The sequence below is a fragment of the Pipistrellus hanaki genome, assembly GCF_964339955.1.
Source record: "Pipistrellus hanaki genome assembly, chromosome: 20".
NCBI lineage: Eukaryota > Metazoa > Chordata > Mammalia > Chiroptera > Vespertilionidae > Pipistrellus > Pipistrellus hanaki.
Window position 1 is genome coordinate 3,010,355 of NC_140522.1, and position 17,562 is coordinate 3,027,916.

Genomic DNA, 17,562 nt, shown 5'->3' on the forward strand with positions numbered 1-17,562 from the left:
CGAGGTGCGTGCAGGAGACAACCAGTCACATCGATGTTTCTCTCTGTCTTTCCCTCTTCCTTCCACTCTCTCTAAAATCAATGGGAAAATGACCTTCGGTGAGGATATGAAAAATTTAAAAAATGTAAGCAATGTCAACTTTTTTTTTTTTTTAATCCCCACCCAAGGGTATTTTTACGACCCTTTATGTTTGGGTTCTGTTTTCCCTCCGGGGACCTCCAAGGAAACCAATGCATACATATCTATCTATCCTAATAAACGGGCAATATGCTAATTAGACCGGTCATCCTTCTGGACAAGCCATGGCGGTGGCTCAGGCAGAGGAGGCGGTGAGGGGCGGGCCTGGCCCAGTGGATAGAGCGTCAGCCTGCAGACCGAAGGGTCCCGGGTTCGATGCTGCTCCAGGGCACGTATCCCTTGGCCCCCCTTGCAGGAGGCAACCAGTCCATGTGTCTCTTTCACATCGATGTTTCTCTCTCTGTCTCTCCCCCTCCCTTTAAAAAAAAAAAAAATCAACGGATCAATGGAAAAATATTCTCCATTGAGGATTAACCAAAGAAGAAGGAGGAGAAGGAGGAGGAGGAGGAGGAGGAGTCTGCCTCAGGGGCCATCTGCTATCGGGGACCCCTCACACACACACACACACACACACACACACACCGGCTAACGGGTCACAGATGTAATCGAGGCAAGGCCGGCCTTCCAGGATTTCCTGGCCGCCCCGCAGCAGCGAGGGCGAGCAGTTAGTCACCGGCCAGCGTGACCTTCAGCGCTGGAGGCCCTGATTTATGACTCAGTTCCGAGTCCTCCTCCGAGTGTCCTCTGACCAGCGGATTGCTGCTGGGCCGGCCTTCCAGAAAGATCCACAGATCCACGCGCTGGCCCCTGGGCCCCGGGAGGCCTGGGCGTGTTGGCCACCACCCACAGAGCGGCCCTGCAGCCAGCAAGCCTGCCCCGGGTTCGAGATGGCCCCGGGGAGAGGACGGGGTGTTTACCCCAGTGCTGGGGCGAGTCGTGTGCAAATATTTTCGGGGACATTTCAGCCCTCCTTCATCTTTCCCGCAGTGAACGTGAGCGGGGAAGCCGGTCATTGGCAAATATTTGGCAAAAAAAAAAAAAAAAAAAAGAGGAAAAAAAAAGAAGAAAAAATGCCACTCCCCGGAAAGGATCGGCAAGCATGGCAGCTGAGGTGTTCTGATCCTGCGGCTTGATATTTGTTTTATCAATTCAACAACCCCTAACCGGTGTGGCTCAGTGGATAGAGCGTCGGCCTGCGGACTGAAGGGCCCCAGGTTCGATTCCGGTCAAGGGCATGTACAGGAGGCACCTGATCGATGCTTTTCTCTCATGGGTGTTTCTCACTCTCTCTCCCTCTCCCTTCCTCTCTGTAAAAGGTCAATAAAATATATTTAAAAATAATAATAAATTCAACAATATATGACCTTTATTTATTTTTTTTTGCTCTCGTTTTTTAAATATATTTTTGTTGATGTCAGAGAGGAAGGGAGAGGGGGAGAGAGAGAGAGAGAGAGAAACATCCACAGTGAGAGAGAATCATGTATCAGCTGCCTCCTGCACAACCCCCCACACTGGGGATCTGCTACCTGGGCATGAGCCCTGACTGGGAATCGAACCCTGACCTTCTGGTTCCTAGATTGATGCTCAACCACTGGGCCACCCGTGCTGGGTCCCTTTGTTCCTTTAAAGCACATGTGTCAAACACACAGCCCGCGGGCCAAATCCAGCCCGCCAGGCCTTGCAATGTGGCCCGCACCGCGCTGTCATCACTGCACTCCGCTGTCAGTTTATGACATTGTCAGTTTATGACTGTTCAGTAAACCATTCGGCCCGCGATTTAGGCTGGATTTTAGATTTTGGCCCCTTCTCTGATTGAGTTCGACACCCCTACTAAAGATACTAAAGCTGGGGATGGGGTGGGGGGGGGACACCCACAGCAACCGCCAGCCCCAGGGGGTAGTCCAGCCCAGCACCCTGAGGTCACAGCTCCCAGCGGACCTGCCTGAAGTCTGGTCCCCCGCCCCCCCCCCCCCCCCCCCCTGCAGCCGGGCCCACACTGCACTGCCTGGAGCAGCATCAACTGTTTTGCAAAAAGAGGACCCTCAGGGCCTGGGTGTGGAGAAGGTGATGTGTCCCCCCTGGGGGGGGGGGGCTGTTAGGGGCGGAGGCCAGGGCCTGGGGGAACAGGGCCCTGGGGGTATGGGACCAGGTCCCATCTCCCAATCGGAGGCTGTTTAGTTTGAGGACAGCATTTTTTCGATCCCGAAAAAAACCAAAAACCCACTGTGGTTTCCCGCCCTCTGCAGCCCCCTGTAATCACCGCCTGCAAGAGAGAGAGTCTCACCCTTTTCCCATAAAACCAACCGGGCGGATGTGGGGCAGACATTCCTGGTTTCTTTCCTCCCCACCACGTCTGTCCGCCCCCCTGACCCCAGCCGGGCTGCTCCTCCGGGCAGGCCAGGGTGCCCACCGTCTGCCCCCCGCTCGCCCCTCAGCCGCCCCCCCGGGGGCTGCAGCCAGGCCTCGGCCCGCCCCCTCCCTCCCCGGGCAGACTGCCGGCCTCCGCCAGCTCAGCAGCCCCGGGCTCAGGAGCGGCCTGGCTGCTGGCAGCAGCTGGAAGCTCACACTTCCTCCTGCAGGCACCCCCCCCATTCCTGCAGTTCCTCCTGGGCGCTTCCCTTCTCCCCGAGAACCCCTGAGCAGCTGGGCTCAGAGGCGTGGTATGAGCAGGAAGTCACTTCGCACCTGCCCTGTGTACGCCTTCCGAAGCCATGTCACCATGCGAGCTCGCCACCCTCTCCGCCCCCACATCCTGCGAGGAACTCCTCAGGTTTTTTTTTTGTTTGTTTGTTTGTTTTAAATAATGTTTATTGATTTCAGAAAGGAAGGGAGCCCTAGCCGGTGTGGCTCAGTGGATAGAGCGTCGGCCCGCGGACTGAAGGGTCCCAGGTTTGATTCCCGGTCAAGGGCGCATGCCTGGGTTGTGGGCTCCATCCCCCGCGTGGGGCGTGCAGGAGGCAGCCGATCCATGATTCTCTTTCAGCATGGGTGTTTCTCTTTCTCTCTCTCTCTCTCTCTCCCTCTCTCTCTCTTCCTTGCTGAAATAAATAAAAGTATATTAAAAAAAATAAGAAAGAAAGAAAGAAAGAAAGAAAGAAAGAAAGAAAGAGAAAGAAAGAAAGAAAGAAAGAAAGAAAGAAAGAAAGAAAGAAAGAAAGAAAGAAAGAAGGAGGGTAGGAGGGAGGGAGAGAGAGAGAGAGAAACATCCATGATGAGAGAGAATCGTTGATCGGCTGCCTCTTGCACGCCCCACCATGGGGATCAAGCCTATAACCTGGGCCTGTGCCCTTGACTGGAATCAAACCCGGGACCCTTCCGTCTACAGGCCGACGCTCTATCCACTGAGCCACATCAGTTGGGGCTGCTGCCTTTTTACACACACACACACACACACACACACACACACTCTGATTGGTTTCAGGAAGGAAGGAGAGAGAGAGAGAGACTCCTGGATGGGCTGCCTCTTGCAGGCCCCGCACTGGGGCGCCCGGCCTGCACCGCGGTGTGTGATCCGGCTGCTTTGGGAGGCGGTTTCCTCCCGCAGGCTGGCTCACACCGCGGCTCGGTGTGCGGGTGAGGGACCAGCCTCTCCTCCTCCCCGTCCGGCCGGGGGCGGTGAGCAGCGCCTGAGTCAGAGCCCCGGCTTCTCCTGATCCGCCTGCCGCTGGCTGACTCACTGCGGACCAGTCACTTCCCCGTCTCAGCCCCCGAGGCCGCCGGCTTCCCGGCGAGAAAGGACGCGCCTGGACCGCACACGGCAATGTCCCCTTCCCGGGAGCGACCGCCAAATCCGTCGTCCGACTGTCACTTTAAAAAAAAAAAAAAATATATATATATATATATATATAATTCTCTATTGATGTCAGAGAGGAAGGGAGGAGAGAGAAAGAGAAACATCCGTGATGAGAGAGAATCATGGACCGGCTGCCTCCTGCACGCCTCACTCCGCGGATGGAGCCTGCAACCCGGGCCTGTGCTCCTGGCTGGAATAGAACCTGGGACCCTTCAGTCCACAGGCCGACGCTCTACCCACTGAGCCAACGCGGCCGGGGCTGACTGTCACTTTGGAGAGCGCAGGGGGGTGTCCCTGACTGAGCCGGACAGGCTCCTCCAGGTCTGTCCCTGCAGGAGAGCAGGAGGGACAGACCCTGTTGTCCCCCCTAGCCGGGCAGCCGAGGGGCCCCGGGCTGTGCCTGTGGGGACACGCTGGGCATCGAACCCACCACCTGGGCCCGCGCCCCGACCTGGAATCGAGCCGTGACCTCCTGGTTCCTAGGGAGACGCTCTAACCACTGAGCAACACGGTCACGGCCCAGTTTGAACCACGTGGGCGTGCTGTCCGGGTCCCCTCGGCCCTGAGCTGCGTCCCAGGCGGCCTGGGGAGGCCCGGCACGAAGGAGGCCGGGTCCCGGCCCGAGGGAAGCGTGGCAGCCGCTCAGATGCGTTGGATGGAGGGAGTCACCAACTCGAGGCCCCTTCTAGTTCCTCCAGGATGGGGTGACACCTGAGAGCCCAGCTGGGGGGCCCAGGCCGCCCTGATCTGTGTGCCATAGAGAGGATGGCAGCCCACCCCCCACCCCCCCCTGATGGGCACCAGAGGCCCCAACGCTGTCCAGAGCCCCAGAGGCCTGAGCCCTGGGAACGAGCCCATCGCCACGGCCCGGCCACGCCTTCCGCCGGCGGCCGGGGCCCTCCGGGCGGGGCGGGGCCCCTGTGGACATCCCCTCACGCCCACGAGTGTGAGTCAGGTGTCACCCTGCGCCCGGGGCCGGGGCGGGCGGTTCTCACGCCGGGCGCTGCTCCGTGTGCGCTGCCGGAGCCCCTGTGACTCAGCCAGCCGCCACGTCACTCGTACCCGGACGGCCCAGGGGTCCGGCCACCTGTCCCGACCGAGCTGGTTCGGCAGAGACGGGCGGAGGCCTAGGGGAGCGTGGGTCCCGGTGCTGCCGGCAGCGAGGGGAGCGGCAGGGCACCCACAGACCTCCGCTCTGCCCCCCGTAAGCCAGCGGCTCACACTGGGCGGGAGGATCAGGAGGACACGGGGAGGAGGCGGAAGGGTAGTCCCATGGGCAGCGCACAGGGAATGATCCAATCATTCTCAATCTGAGGATCCAATCATTCAGTGGATAGAGCGGCGGCCCAAGGACTGAAGGGTCCTGGGTTCGATTCCGGTCAAGGGCATGGACCTGGGTTGTGGGCTTGATCCCCAGCCCCATTAGGGGTGCACGTGGGAGGCACCGGTCGATGTCTCTGTCTCTGTCTCTGTCTCTGTCTCTCTCTCTCTCTCTCTCTCTCTTCCCCTCCCTAACTCCACCCCATCTATCTGTTATAATTTAATAATTCTAATCCAATCAATCTGATCCAAACATTCTCAATCTGGTGATCCAATCATTCTCTATTTGATGATCCAATCATTCTCAATCTGATTCAAATCAATCTCAATCTATCTGATCTAGAGCTAGAAACATCAGTGAGATGTCCTACTGGGCATGTGCCCGCAACCAAGGTACAAACCTGGGACCCTTGAGTCTGCAGGCCGACTCTCTATCCACTGAGCCACACAGCCAGCACCTGGCTACACCTGGATGGACCCACCTGACCCCAAAGCCACTCTGTTACCCACCATACCCACTGCCTGGGTCCCTGTTCTGCACATATATATATATATATATATATATATATATATATTGATTTTTAGAGAAGAAGGAAGAGGGAGAGAGAGAGATAGAGAGAGAGAGAGAGAGAGAGAGAGAGAGAGAAACATTAATGACCAGAGAGAACCATGGATCAGCTGCCTTCTGCACGCCCCGCACTGAGTGGGGGGGGGGGGATGGAACCTGCCACCCCGGCATGTTTCCTCCTGGTTCCTAGGTCGGCGATCACCACTGAGCCACACCAGCCGGGCTTGGAAGGTTTAGCAGCAGCGGAGGCTCTATTTCCCATGGTTCCCCGCACACGCCCGTGACCGAGGGGGTATCTGCTGCCTCATGGACTTCTGGGACGAGCTGCAGGGCCTGCCCGTTTGGCCCGCCGTGTCCGGTCGCCACGCACTCCTGTGCTCACCGCCCCGCTGTGCTGAGCGGCGCTCCGAGGGCCGGCGGGCGGTGAGCACTCCCTCGCACACACGTGCACTCATCGCCATGACCTCCGGAAAGCCTGTGGTTCTGCCCTCGGCGGGGCGGCGCCAACGAACTTGACCTTGACTGCAGCCCGTCCGTTGGCAGCCCCTCCTGGAGGGATGGTGTCATTTCTCCGACCGGCTGGCAGGGCGAGCCGCCTCGATAGGGGACCTTATCAGCCCCATCTCCCCAGACCCAGCCGCTCCCTACAGAGACCCAGGCCTGTCACCTGCTAAGTCCTTCGTCTTCTTTACGTTAAAAGAGAATGTATTTTCAGTCCTCGCCGGAGGGCATTTTTCCATTAATTTTTTTAGAGAGAGTGGGAGAGAGAGGGACAGAGAGAAACATCGACGTGAGAGAAACACAGCCAGCGCCAGGACAGGGGAGGAGCCTGCGACTGAGGTGTGGGCATTTGACCGGAATCGAACCCAGGACTCTTCAGTCACCAGGCCGGCGCTCCATCCACTGAGCCACACCGGCAAGGGCCTACGTCCTTTCCTTTTGCCAAGAGTTCTGTTGTTTTTTTCTTGCGTGAGAATGGTGACCCAGTTACGGCTTCGACACCCTCTGGATGTCTGTGTGCTCTGTCCAGCTGCGTTTACGGTCTGGGTTTTAAAAATACATACATATATATATATATATTTTAAAAATATATTTTTATTGATTTTTTACAGAGAGGAAGGGAGAGGGAGAGAGAGCTAGAAACATCGATGAGAGAGAAACATCCAACAGCTGCCTCCTGCACACCCCGTACTGGAGATGTGCCCACAACCAAGGTCCATGCCCTTGACCGGAATCGAACCTGGGACCCTTCAGTCTGCAGGCCGACGCTCTATCCACTGAGCCACACCAGTTTCGGCACAAAATACATATATTTTAAAATTGATTTCAGAGAGGCAGGGAGAGATAGGAACATCCACGATGAGAGACAATCATGGACCAGCTGCCTCCTGCACGCCCCAACTGGGGACTGAGCCTGCCACCCGGGCCTGTGCCCTGCCCGGGAATCGAACCCTGACCTCCTGGTTCCTAGGTCGCTGCTCAACCCCTGAGCCAGGCCGTGGGGAGGGCAGGAGGGCTCGGCCTCCGGAAGCTCAGCCTGAGGCCGCCATCCCGGCGTCCACGCTCGCCTGGGACCATCGATGCCCAGGCAGGTGGCAGAGCCAGGCCCCCGTGCAAGCAAGCTGGGACAGGACCCTCCCGTGCCCGCCCCGTTTCCGGGCAGACCACCCTCGGCGCCCGGTGCAGCCTGCATACCTGCTGGGTCTCTCCTATTGATGTGGCTTCTCGGTGCTCTAATTAGAGGGTCCCCGAGAGCCGATTCCCGAAGGAGGCTGGGGCCGAGCCAGGCCCTCCTATAACGAACACACCGGCTGGCCTTACCCAGGGGCGCCAGGGAAAGGGGTTCTGCCAGTGGGTCCCCCTCTGCCTCCCGTCTGTACAGTGGCCTTGAGACCGTGCTCTATGACCCCATTCCACCTTGACTGGTTTTAAAATATATTTCTTTTAAAAATATATATATATATTATTGATTTTAAAAAATGTATTTTATTGAAGAGGAAGGGAGAGGGATAGAGAGTTAGAAGCATCGATGAGAGAGAAACACCCATCAGCTGCCTCCTGCACACCCCCCACCGGGGATGTGGCCACAACCAAGGTACATGCCCTTGACCGGAATCGAACCTGGAACCCTACAGTTTTCAGGCTCTTTTCACTGAGCCAAACCAGTTTTGGCATAAAATATATTTCTTTTTAAAATATATATATATATATTTTATTGATTTGTTTTTTACAGAGAGGAAGAGGAAGGGAGAGGGATAGAGAGTTAGAAGCATCGATGAGAGAGAAACATTGATCAGCTGCCTCCTGCACACCCTCTACTGGGGATGTGCCCGCAACCAAGGTCCATGCCCTTGACCGGAATCGAACCTGGGACCCCCCCCCCCCCCCCCCCAGTCCACAGGCCGAGGCGCTATCCACTGAGCCACACCGGTTCCGGCTAAAATATATTTCTATTGATGTTAGAGATGAAGGGAGAGGGAGAGAGAGAGAGAGTAGCATCCACGATGAGAGAGAACCATGGATCGGCTGCCTCCTGCACGCCCCACACTGGGGATCGAGTCTGCCACCCGGGCCTGTGCCCTGACCGGGAATCGAACCGTGTGACCTCCCAGGTCCTAGGCTGATGCTCAGCCCCTGAGCCACGCCGGCCGGGCTGGGTTTGTTTCTGAAAATAACAGTGCGTTGTATTAAACACATCCTACAAAGACGGGCCTTGGTTCAAAGTGTAGGCATGCAAGGTTTAAACACAGCTGCATAATTAAGAAAAAAAAAGAAAAAATAGTTAGTATAGCCGGGTTTTAATGAAGGGGACGGACTTTATTTAAACAAGTAAATGACTAGGGTCGCTGACCCGCTCTGCGCAGGGCCGTACTTAGCAACGGGATCATCCTTCTTCCCGTTCCAGACATGATGCTGGACCCGAAATCCCAAATCCCATCCTCTCCACACAGCAGGCTCCGGGCGCCCAGGCTCAGCGGCCGGTTTTTTTTATTTTTATTTTTTTAAATATATTTTATTGATTTTTACAGAGAGGAAGGGAGAGGGAGAGAGAGTTAGAAACATCGATGAGAGAGAAACATCCATCAGCTGCCTCCTGCACACCCTCACCTGGGAACGTGCCCGCCACCAAGGTCCATGCCCTTGGCTGGAATCGAACCCGGACCCTTCAGTCCACAGGCCAATGCTCTATCCTCTGAGCCACACCGGTTTTGGCTCGGGGGCCGGTTTTTGGTTTTTTTTTTTGCAGCCACTTTTTTTTTTTTGGCAAATGGACCGCACGGCCGTCCAATCCAGACATCCACGGGGGCCCATACACTCGGCCCGTGATCCTTCGGGGCGAGATCCTGGCACCTTCTCTGGATCCGCCCGCCCGAAAAGCTTTGAAAAGCCCAAACAAACCATAAGGAAATCCTGCCCCGGGAACAAAGAAAAGGCACGCACGGCCATTGTCTGGCCGGCCAGGATGTGAGCCGCTGCCTGGGAGAGAGATAACGCCGACGGGGTGGGGGTGGGGGTGGGGTGTCCGACGGCGGGGCCGGGGGGGCCCTGGAAACGGGTTCCGCAAAAACAGGACAGAAAACCGGGGGGAGGAAGCGGGACTCACGTGCTTTGGGGGAGCAGGCGGGGGAGGGGGCAGAGGGGAGGGGGGAGGGGAGAGGGGAAGAGGGGGGACCAGAAGAGCAGCCCCCCGCCCACCCCCTGCACTCACAGACATGGAGACGTGGGGTCCCCCCCGCCCCGGACAGAGTTGACATTTTCAGGAAAGGCACGGGGTCTGGAGAGAGAAGGCAAAGGAAGGGGCTTTCCATCCAGCCAGAGGGGACCAGGGGGGGCTTGTGGTTATACACGTGTTTTTCCTTTTTCCCCTTTCGGTTCAGGACAAAGGAAACCCAGGCCCGCCTGCCTCGGGAGTGAGGAGGGCGCGGAACGCTGCACGGCTCCCCATTCGCCGAGCCTTTCGCCTGCTTTTTCGCTCTGCGGCTGAGCGGGCGTCCACCTAGGAACCAGGAGGACAGGGTTCGATCCCCGGTCAGGGCGCAGGCCCGGGTGGCGGGCTCCATCCCCAGGGTGGGGCGTACAGGAGGCAGCCGGTCCCCGATCCTCTCTCATCATGGACGGTTCGCTCCCTCTCCCTCTCCCGCTCCCTTCCTCTCTGACATCAATAAAAATACACTAAAAAAAAAAAAAAGGGGAATAAAGAAAGAAAGAAAAAGATCAAGTCCATGGTTGCTGGAGGACTCTTTTCCTAGAATGCAGATCAACAGGGTTCAATGGCTGCACTGTTGATATTCGGCTCTGGTCCCATGGTGTAATGGTTAGCACTCTGGACTTCGATATTCAGCTCTGTGAGTTTGCCGACCTCGGGTCTAGGCTGACTCCGCTGGGCCGGGAGCCGGGGGCCGCTGGCCTTGAGGGTCCCGGTGAGACAGTGACTGAGCGCCGCCGGGCACTGGGTGACCCGAGTGCGTGCGCCTGACGGTGTGCCACGGGGACCCGTTCTCTCTCCCTCCGCAGACCGGTGCGTTCTCATCACTGCCGTCTCCATGGCAACCAGGTGTCCAGACACCCGATGCGTCTCACGGATATTAAATCTCAGCCAGGCATCTGGTGGCTGTGGGTCTCAGAGCCGTTCTTGCCCACGGCACTGGGGTGGGTGCGTGAGGGAGGGGCGGGAGAAAAGGGGGGCGGCCCGGGGCCCAGCTGGGCACAGGGACAGGGTGATGAGAGAGGAGCCTTTTTTTGATCATTTAAAAAAAAAAAATATATATATATATATATATATATATATATATATGTATATATATATATATATATATTTTATTGATTTTTTCCAGAGAGGAAGGGAGAGGGATAGAGAGTCAGAAACATCGATGAGAGAGAATCATCGATCAGCTGCCTCTTGCACACTCCCTTCCGGGGATGTGCCCGCCACCAAGGTCCATGCCCTTGGCCGGGATCGAACCTGGGACCCTTCAGCCCGCAGGCCAACGCTCTGTCCACTGAGCCACACCGGTTTCGGCTGGTCGTTTTTACCGATGATCCAGAGGATAGGGCAGATGGCAGGCACATGAAACTCCCGTGAAAACCCCACAAAACTCAACGCGAACGTGTGCCACGCAGCAGAGACGGGAGAAAGGGTGTCAGTGGCCGCGGAGGAGGCAGCAGAATGAGGATTGTCCTGACAGGCCCATGTAGGCACCTGGAGGGCAGGGGTCAGCAAACGGCGGCTCTCGAGCCACAGGCGGCTCTTTGGGCCCTTGAGTGTTTAGCAAAGGCCAGCTTAGGAGTCCGCTAAGTTCATAACAGCGTACCTACCTATAGAGTTTACGTTTAAAAAATGTGGCTCCCCAAAGAAATGTCAGTTGTTGCACTGTTGATATTTGGCTCTGTGGACTGATGAGTTTGCCGACCACTGCTGCAAGGCCAATATTCCAAAAAGAGAAGGTAGGAGTGACAACCAGGAAGGTTGATCGGGAGAGAAAGACGAGAGTTAAATTTAAAGCAGGGCCCGGCCGGCGTGGGTCAGGGGCTGAGCATCGGCCTAGGAACCAGGAGGTCACGGTTCCATTCCCGGTCAGGGCACAGGCCCGGGTGGCGGGCTCCATCCCCAGTGTGGGGCGTGCAGGAGGCAGCCGATCCATGATTCCCTCTCATCATGGATGTTTCTACCTCTCTCTCTCTCTCTCTCTCTCACTCTCTCTCTCTCCCCCCCCCCTTTCCTCTCTGAAATCAATAAAAATATTTTAAACAAACAAATCAATGACAGGAAACCACATTCTCCATGAATGAAGGAAGAAGCAGGAAGAAGGCGTGTTTTTTTTTCCTTCTTGAAAAACATGAGTAAGTTCCTCAATGTGTTTGAGATTATTTAGCACATTCTCTGGAAGAGGCCTCCGGTCACGAACCCTCAGCTCATGGAGGCAGAAACCACAAATCTTCCGACGTCCCTTCCCGCCCGGCCTCAGAGATGGCCAGACGGGGGTCTCTTTTTAAAAAATACTTAATATATTTTTATTGATTTCAGAGAGAGAGAGAGAGAAACATCCATGATGAGAGAGAATCATGGATCGGCTGCCTCCTGCACGCCCCACACTGGGGATGGAGCCCACAACCCGGGCCTGTGCCCTTGACCGGGAATCGAACCGTGACCTCCTGGTTCCTAGGTCGATGCTCAGCCACTGAGCCACGCCAGCCAGGCACCGGTGTGTGTGTGTGTGTGTGTGTGTGTGTGTGTGTGTGTGTGTGTGTCTTTTTAGCTAACTGTCAACAATTCATAGAAAACTGCAGACCCGGGCCCTGCCCTGGGGATGTGATCAGAAAACCCCGGTCCCGGCTGTTATGAAACGGAGGTTTGGATGTGCTGCCGGGCGGACGGGGGAAACTCTGGGAACAGGGGCGAGGGCTGCTCGGAGGAGCCCGGGCCGGCCCCAGTTACATAAAGAGCCTTCCTAGCAACCGGGTTTATCTGCAATGGAAAAAGCGGGCGCGCTGATGCAAAGCAGGAGCCAGCCGCTCTCTCTCCCGGCTGCTCGGAGGCCAGCCGGGCGCTTGTGGGAGTGACTTAACCCCTGGCAGCCCTGGGCGGGGGCAGTTCGGGGCTGAAGGGCACCTTCATGCAGAGAAGTGTCCTCTCCCTGCTCTCCGGCTGCTCCGCCCCCCCCCCCCCCACACACACCGCCCCTGCCCCCAGGATCTGCAGAAACACACCCTGCAAGGTCAACCCGTCCAGCCCACGAGGGAGTCACGTCTGATGGGGCAGCCGTGTGCCTGAACTCCAGGGGGTGAGCGTCTGGTTTCTGGAAGCCGGGACCCCAAACGATGCAGATTCAGCCCGGCTGGCGTGGCTCTGTGATTGAGCGTCGACCTAGGAGCTGGGAGGGTCCCGGGTTCGATTCCCGGTCAGGGCATGTGCCTGGATCCCCAGGGTGGGGCGTGCAGGAGGCAGCTGGTCCACGATTCTCTCTCATCATGGATGTCTCTCTCTCTCTCTCTCTCTCTCTTCCTCTCTGAAAGCAATAAAAAATATATATTTTTTTTATTAAAAACACTTTTTGTTGTTTTTCATCCTCAGCTGAGAATATCTTCCCGTTGGTTTTTAGGGAGCGTAGGAGAGGGAAAGACAGAGAGACACATCGAAGTGAAAGAGATGCATCGATGAGATGCCTCCTACACGGTCCCCAACCAGGGCCCTGGCCGGGAAGGAGCCTGCAACCAAGGGACATGCCCTGGGCCGGAATCCAACCCGGGACCCTGTGATCTGCAGGCTGATGCTCTATCCACTGAGCCCCGCTGGCCAGGGGAAACACACACACACACACACACACACACACACACAGTTTTTAAAGTGAGGGAAGGAGATGGAGAACACAGCATCGGGCCCTGCCCGCGGCCAGCGCGGCCGCCCTGAGCCGGTTTCAATGGAAATGAGATCAATCCGAGTCATTTTCCGCCCGCCGGCTCCCGGGTGATTCATGAATCGGAGAACTAGTTCATGAATCGCGCGGCTGCGGGCGGGAGCCGGGCGCGGCTGGAGCCTCCATCCCCGGGGAGCCGGCTGGCCGTTGCATAACGCGCCCTGCCTGCCTGGCCGGCCGGCATCACCGATTCACCTACTTTCCCCGGAGAGGGAGGACTCTGCCTGGCCGGCCGGCGTCACCAATTCACCTACTTTCCCCGGAGAGGGAGGACTCTGCCTGGCCGGCCGGCGTCACCAATTCACCTACTTTCCCCGGAGAGGGAGGACTCTGCCTGGCCGGCCGGCATCACCGATTCACCTACTTTCCCCGGAGAGGGAGGACTCTGCCTGGCCACGGGCCCGCCGGCAGCCTGGTGCCTCCCTGCCCTCTGCATGGCTGTGCCCCCGAACAAGGGTGTGTGTGAGCATGCTCTGTGCGTGTGTGTATGAGTGTGTGTGCACACTGTGTGTGTGAGTGTGTGTGCACGCTGTGTGTGTGTGAGCATGCTCTGTGTGTGTGTATGTGTGTGTGTGCACGCTGTGTGTGTGTGAGCATGCTCTGTGTGTGTGTGTGTGCACGCTGTGTGTGTGTGTATGAGTGTGTGAGCATGCTCTGTGTGTATGTATGTGTGTGTGCATGCATATAAGTGTGTGTGCACGCCTGCGTGTGTGCATATGAGTGTGAGAGGGTGTGTGAGTGTATAAGTGCGTGTGAGTGCATTGCATGTGTGTGTCTGTGTGTGCACATGAGTGTGAGAGTGTGTGTGAGTATATAATATACGTGTTTGTGAGTGTGTGCATGTGTGTGGGAGTGCGTGCATGTGAATGTGTGTTTGTGCATGTGTGCAAGTGTGAGTGTGTGAGAGTGAGTCTGTGTGCATGTGTGCACAAGTGTGAGTGTGTGCATGTGTGTGTGTGTGTGTGTGTGTGAGAGAGAGAGAGACGGGCTGTGGGCCCTTTAAACCCGCCCTGGAGCCCAGCTCCTGGCTCCCGGCGGTTGGAGACCGCAGGGCTGGGCGGGCTGATTGCCGGCCTCGGCCGGGGGCGTGATCCTATCTCCCGGGAGCTCAGCCACAGAGAGAAAACCTACAGGCGCCGGGCGGGCTCACGTGGCCGCAGGGCCGGACACGGAGAATGACCTAGAACATGCCTCTGAGGACAGGGGAGGAGGGGGCGTGCGCGCGCATGTGTGTGTGTGTGTGTGTGTGTGTGTGTGTGTGTGAGAGAGAGAGAGAGAGAGAGAGAGAGAGAGAGAGAGAGGAGGAGAAGGAGGAGGAGGAGGGAGGGAGAGGCAGACACAGGGAGGGAGAGGAGAGGAGAGGGGAGGGAGGAGGGAGGCCAGGGCTGGCACATGCCTGCCGGGGTGATGTCATGGGCAGTTGGAGGCGAGAGCAGAAAAACAGCCCGGCCGCGCCGGCCCCGCGCTGCCCGGAGGGATGGCGGGCGGCCAGGCGGGGTTCTGGGAAGCCGGGTGCGGGTGCCAAGCGGGCCGGGCCGGGCCGGGAGGAGCTGACGGCTTTGTTCTGGCCTGGCCGCCCGCCAGGCCCTCCGCTCCCCGCTCCGCAGCGATCGCCTGGCCGGCCGCCAGCCCCCGAGGGAGGCCGTTCTTCTCCCCGAGCCCGACCCCCCTCCCCGGCCAGCAGCGCGGTTGCCATGGCGGAGGGGAGCAAAGTTTAAAAAACACGGCCGGCGGCAGGCACGCCTCCATCCAGATGCGGCCGGGGGCAGCGGGGAGGGCCGGCCGGGACCCTGACCCCATCCCCGTCCCCGTCCCCATCCCCGTCCCCGTCCCCGTCCCCCTCCCGGGCCGGGCCTCAGGGCTCGGGGTGACTCTGGGGTGCACACGGGGCCGGGCCGCGCTGTTTACAGCAGCGACGACGCCGGGGCTGGCCCCGCGCCCGCTGGCCGCCCGCCTCCCTCTTCCCGAGGCCGCGGCGCGTAATGTGAAACGGAAAATGTCATGATTTCCACGGGGAACGCGGCCGCGGTTCTGAGAAAGATCCAGAAGCCGGGGCCACGGAGCAGCGGGCGGGCAGGAAGCCGGGGGGGGGGGGGGGGTGGAGGGGACCGGCCCGGGGGCCCCTGGTCCCCAGGAGCTGGCCTGTGGCCATGGCCGAGGGCTCGGCTGGCTGCCAGGGCCCTGCCCGGCCCTGACCAGGGGCCCAGGCCGATCTGGGGCGGGGGCAGCAGGGGGGACATCAGGGTCTGGGGTGCAGGGTCCGGGGAGCCCCAGGAACCTGGCTGGCCCCCGAGTCCTGCCCCCCAAGGCCCGGGCCGCCCGCTCTGCGGCTCCCAGCAGCACAGACAGTTCTGTGTTTCCAATCCGGTTCCTGTGTCACCTGCTGGGAAAGAGGACCCTCTGATCACACAACGGGAGGGGACACGTCTGAGCACAGGCCCGGCCCGGGCGGGAGGGTGGGTGGGGCTCTGAACCAGAGGTGACTGAGAAGGGGAGGCCGCAGCCAGCACCCCGTTTCCCCCAAAACCTCCCTGCACAGCCTGACCCCCCTCGCCCTCGGGGCTCAGCGAGGTTCCAGAAAGGCCTTCCTTCCCTGGTCCCCGCAGACAGACCTCAGCCGGCCTCCTCGGCCTTCTGAAGTGTGGCTTAGTGGTTGGCGCTGACCTACGCACCAGGAGGTCAGAGGTCAGGGTTCAAGTCCCGCCTGGCTGGGGCACAGGCCCAGGTTGCGGGCTCCATCCCCAGTGGGGAGCGTGTGTGCAGGAGGCAGCCGGCCGCTGATTCGCTCTCATCATGGATGTTTCTCTCTCCCCCTCTCCCTCTCCCTTCCTCTCTGACATCAATTTAAAAATATATATATTAGAAAAGAGTGTGCGTGATGGACTCCAGGCCCAGGCAGGGACACGAGGGAGGTGGGAAGCGGCCAAGGTCGTGGGGACAAAGGGGACACACAGGAGCGAAACCGGTGTGGCTCAGTGGCTAGAGCGTCGGTCTGCGGACTGAAAGGTCCCGGGTTCGATTCCGGCCAAGGGCATGTACCTTGGATTCGGGCACATCCCCAGGAGGGGGTGTGCAGGAGGCAGCTGGTGGATGATTCTCTCTCATCGATGTTCCCGGCTCTCTATCCCTCTCTCTTCCTCTCTGTAAAAAAAAAAAAAAAAAAAAAAAATCAATATATTAAAAAAAAAGAAAAGAGTGACACACAGGAGACAGCTCCCAGAAGCCCCTGCGGCTGCGGCTCCCTCTGCACAGCGCGTGCCACCTGCGCTGGGGGTGTCCCTGAGGCCAAGGTGCACCCGTGCCCTCTGAGGACAGCTCCCTGCCCCCCCCCCCCCACCCCATGCCAGTGAAATGCCACACCATGCTGCCTCCTGGATCCTGGCCCCCACTCCCCACCCCCTGCGGGCGCCCACACTAGAGACCTGGGCGGGGTAGGTCTCACAGGTAAGAGCGAGAAGTCAAGGCCCTGAGGGAAGGTGTAGACACCCAGAGCTGGGGGTTGGGGGTTGGGGTGCTAACTGCACCGGCCTGGCCCCCATCCCCACACCTGCATCCCTCCCCTTGAGGCCCCAGGGGCTTCTCAAACCTGCAGGCCCATCCCTGAGCTTTCCGAGGAGACCCCCCTCCCCTCCCGCCAGCTCCTTCCGCCCCGGGGAGAGGAGAGAGGACTTGGGGGGCGGGCGGGGACAGTCCTCCGAAAAGAGGCTCCTCTCCCTTCTTCCAGGAACTCAGCCTCGAGATGAAGCCACTCACGCGTGGCTTTCCGTTTACAGATAAAAGGAGAGGGGCGCGAGGACGGAGAGGGAGGTGGGGGAGGGCAGGCAGCACAGATGTGAATTGCCGAGTGATGCTGAGCGGCTCCCCCTGCTGAGCCCGTTGCCATGGCAACGCACTCTGGCTCTGGACCACTTTGGGGAGGCCGCACGGAGAGAGAGCAGCGGCGCGTCCGGGCCTCTGGAAGGGTTTTGTGCAGCTGCGTCTCTGCCCCAGTTCCTGGCTCTCCCCCCACCCCCCCACAGCGGGTGGAGTTCCCCAGACATGCTTTTTTTATGGATTCAGAGAGGGAGAAGAAGCTTTTTATGGATTCCAGAGAAGGGGGGGAGAGAGAGAGAGAGAGAGAGAGAGAGAGAGAGAGAAGAGAGAGAGAGAGAGAGAGGAGAGAGAGAGAAAGGGAGAGAGAGAGAGAGAGAGAGAGAGAGAGAGAGAGAGAGAGAAGGAGAGAGGGAGAGAGGGAGAGAGAGAGAGAGAGAGAGAGAGAGAGAGAGAGAGAGAGAGAGAGAGAGGGAGAGAGAGAGAGAGAGAGAGAGAGAGAGAGAGAGAGAGGAGAGAGGGGGAGAGAGAGAGAAAGGGAGAGAGAGAGAGAGGAGCATCAAGAATAAGAGAGAATG

At 58.5% G+C, this 17,562-nt stretch overlaps 1 protein-coding gene across 1 annotated transcript in view; it reads right to left on the bottom strand.

Moving 5' to 3' along the window:
* Positions 1 to 316: 316 nt before the first annotated feature.
* The window catches only part of GNG4 (G protein subunit gamma 4), a 170,080-nt gene continuing 152,834 nt past the window's right edge, over positions 317 to 17,562 (bottom strand). Inside the window, exon 3 of the mRNA XM_084868807.1 lies at positions 317 to 328. The gene's annotated coding sequence lies outside the window, so the exon portion shown is untranslated. The remainder of the gene's footprint in view (positions 329 to 17,562) is intronic.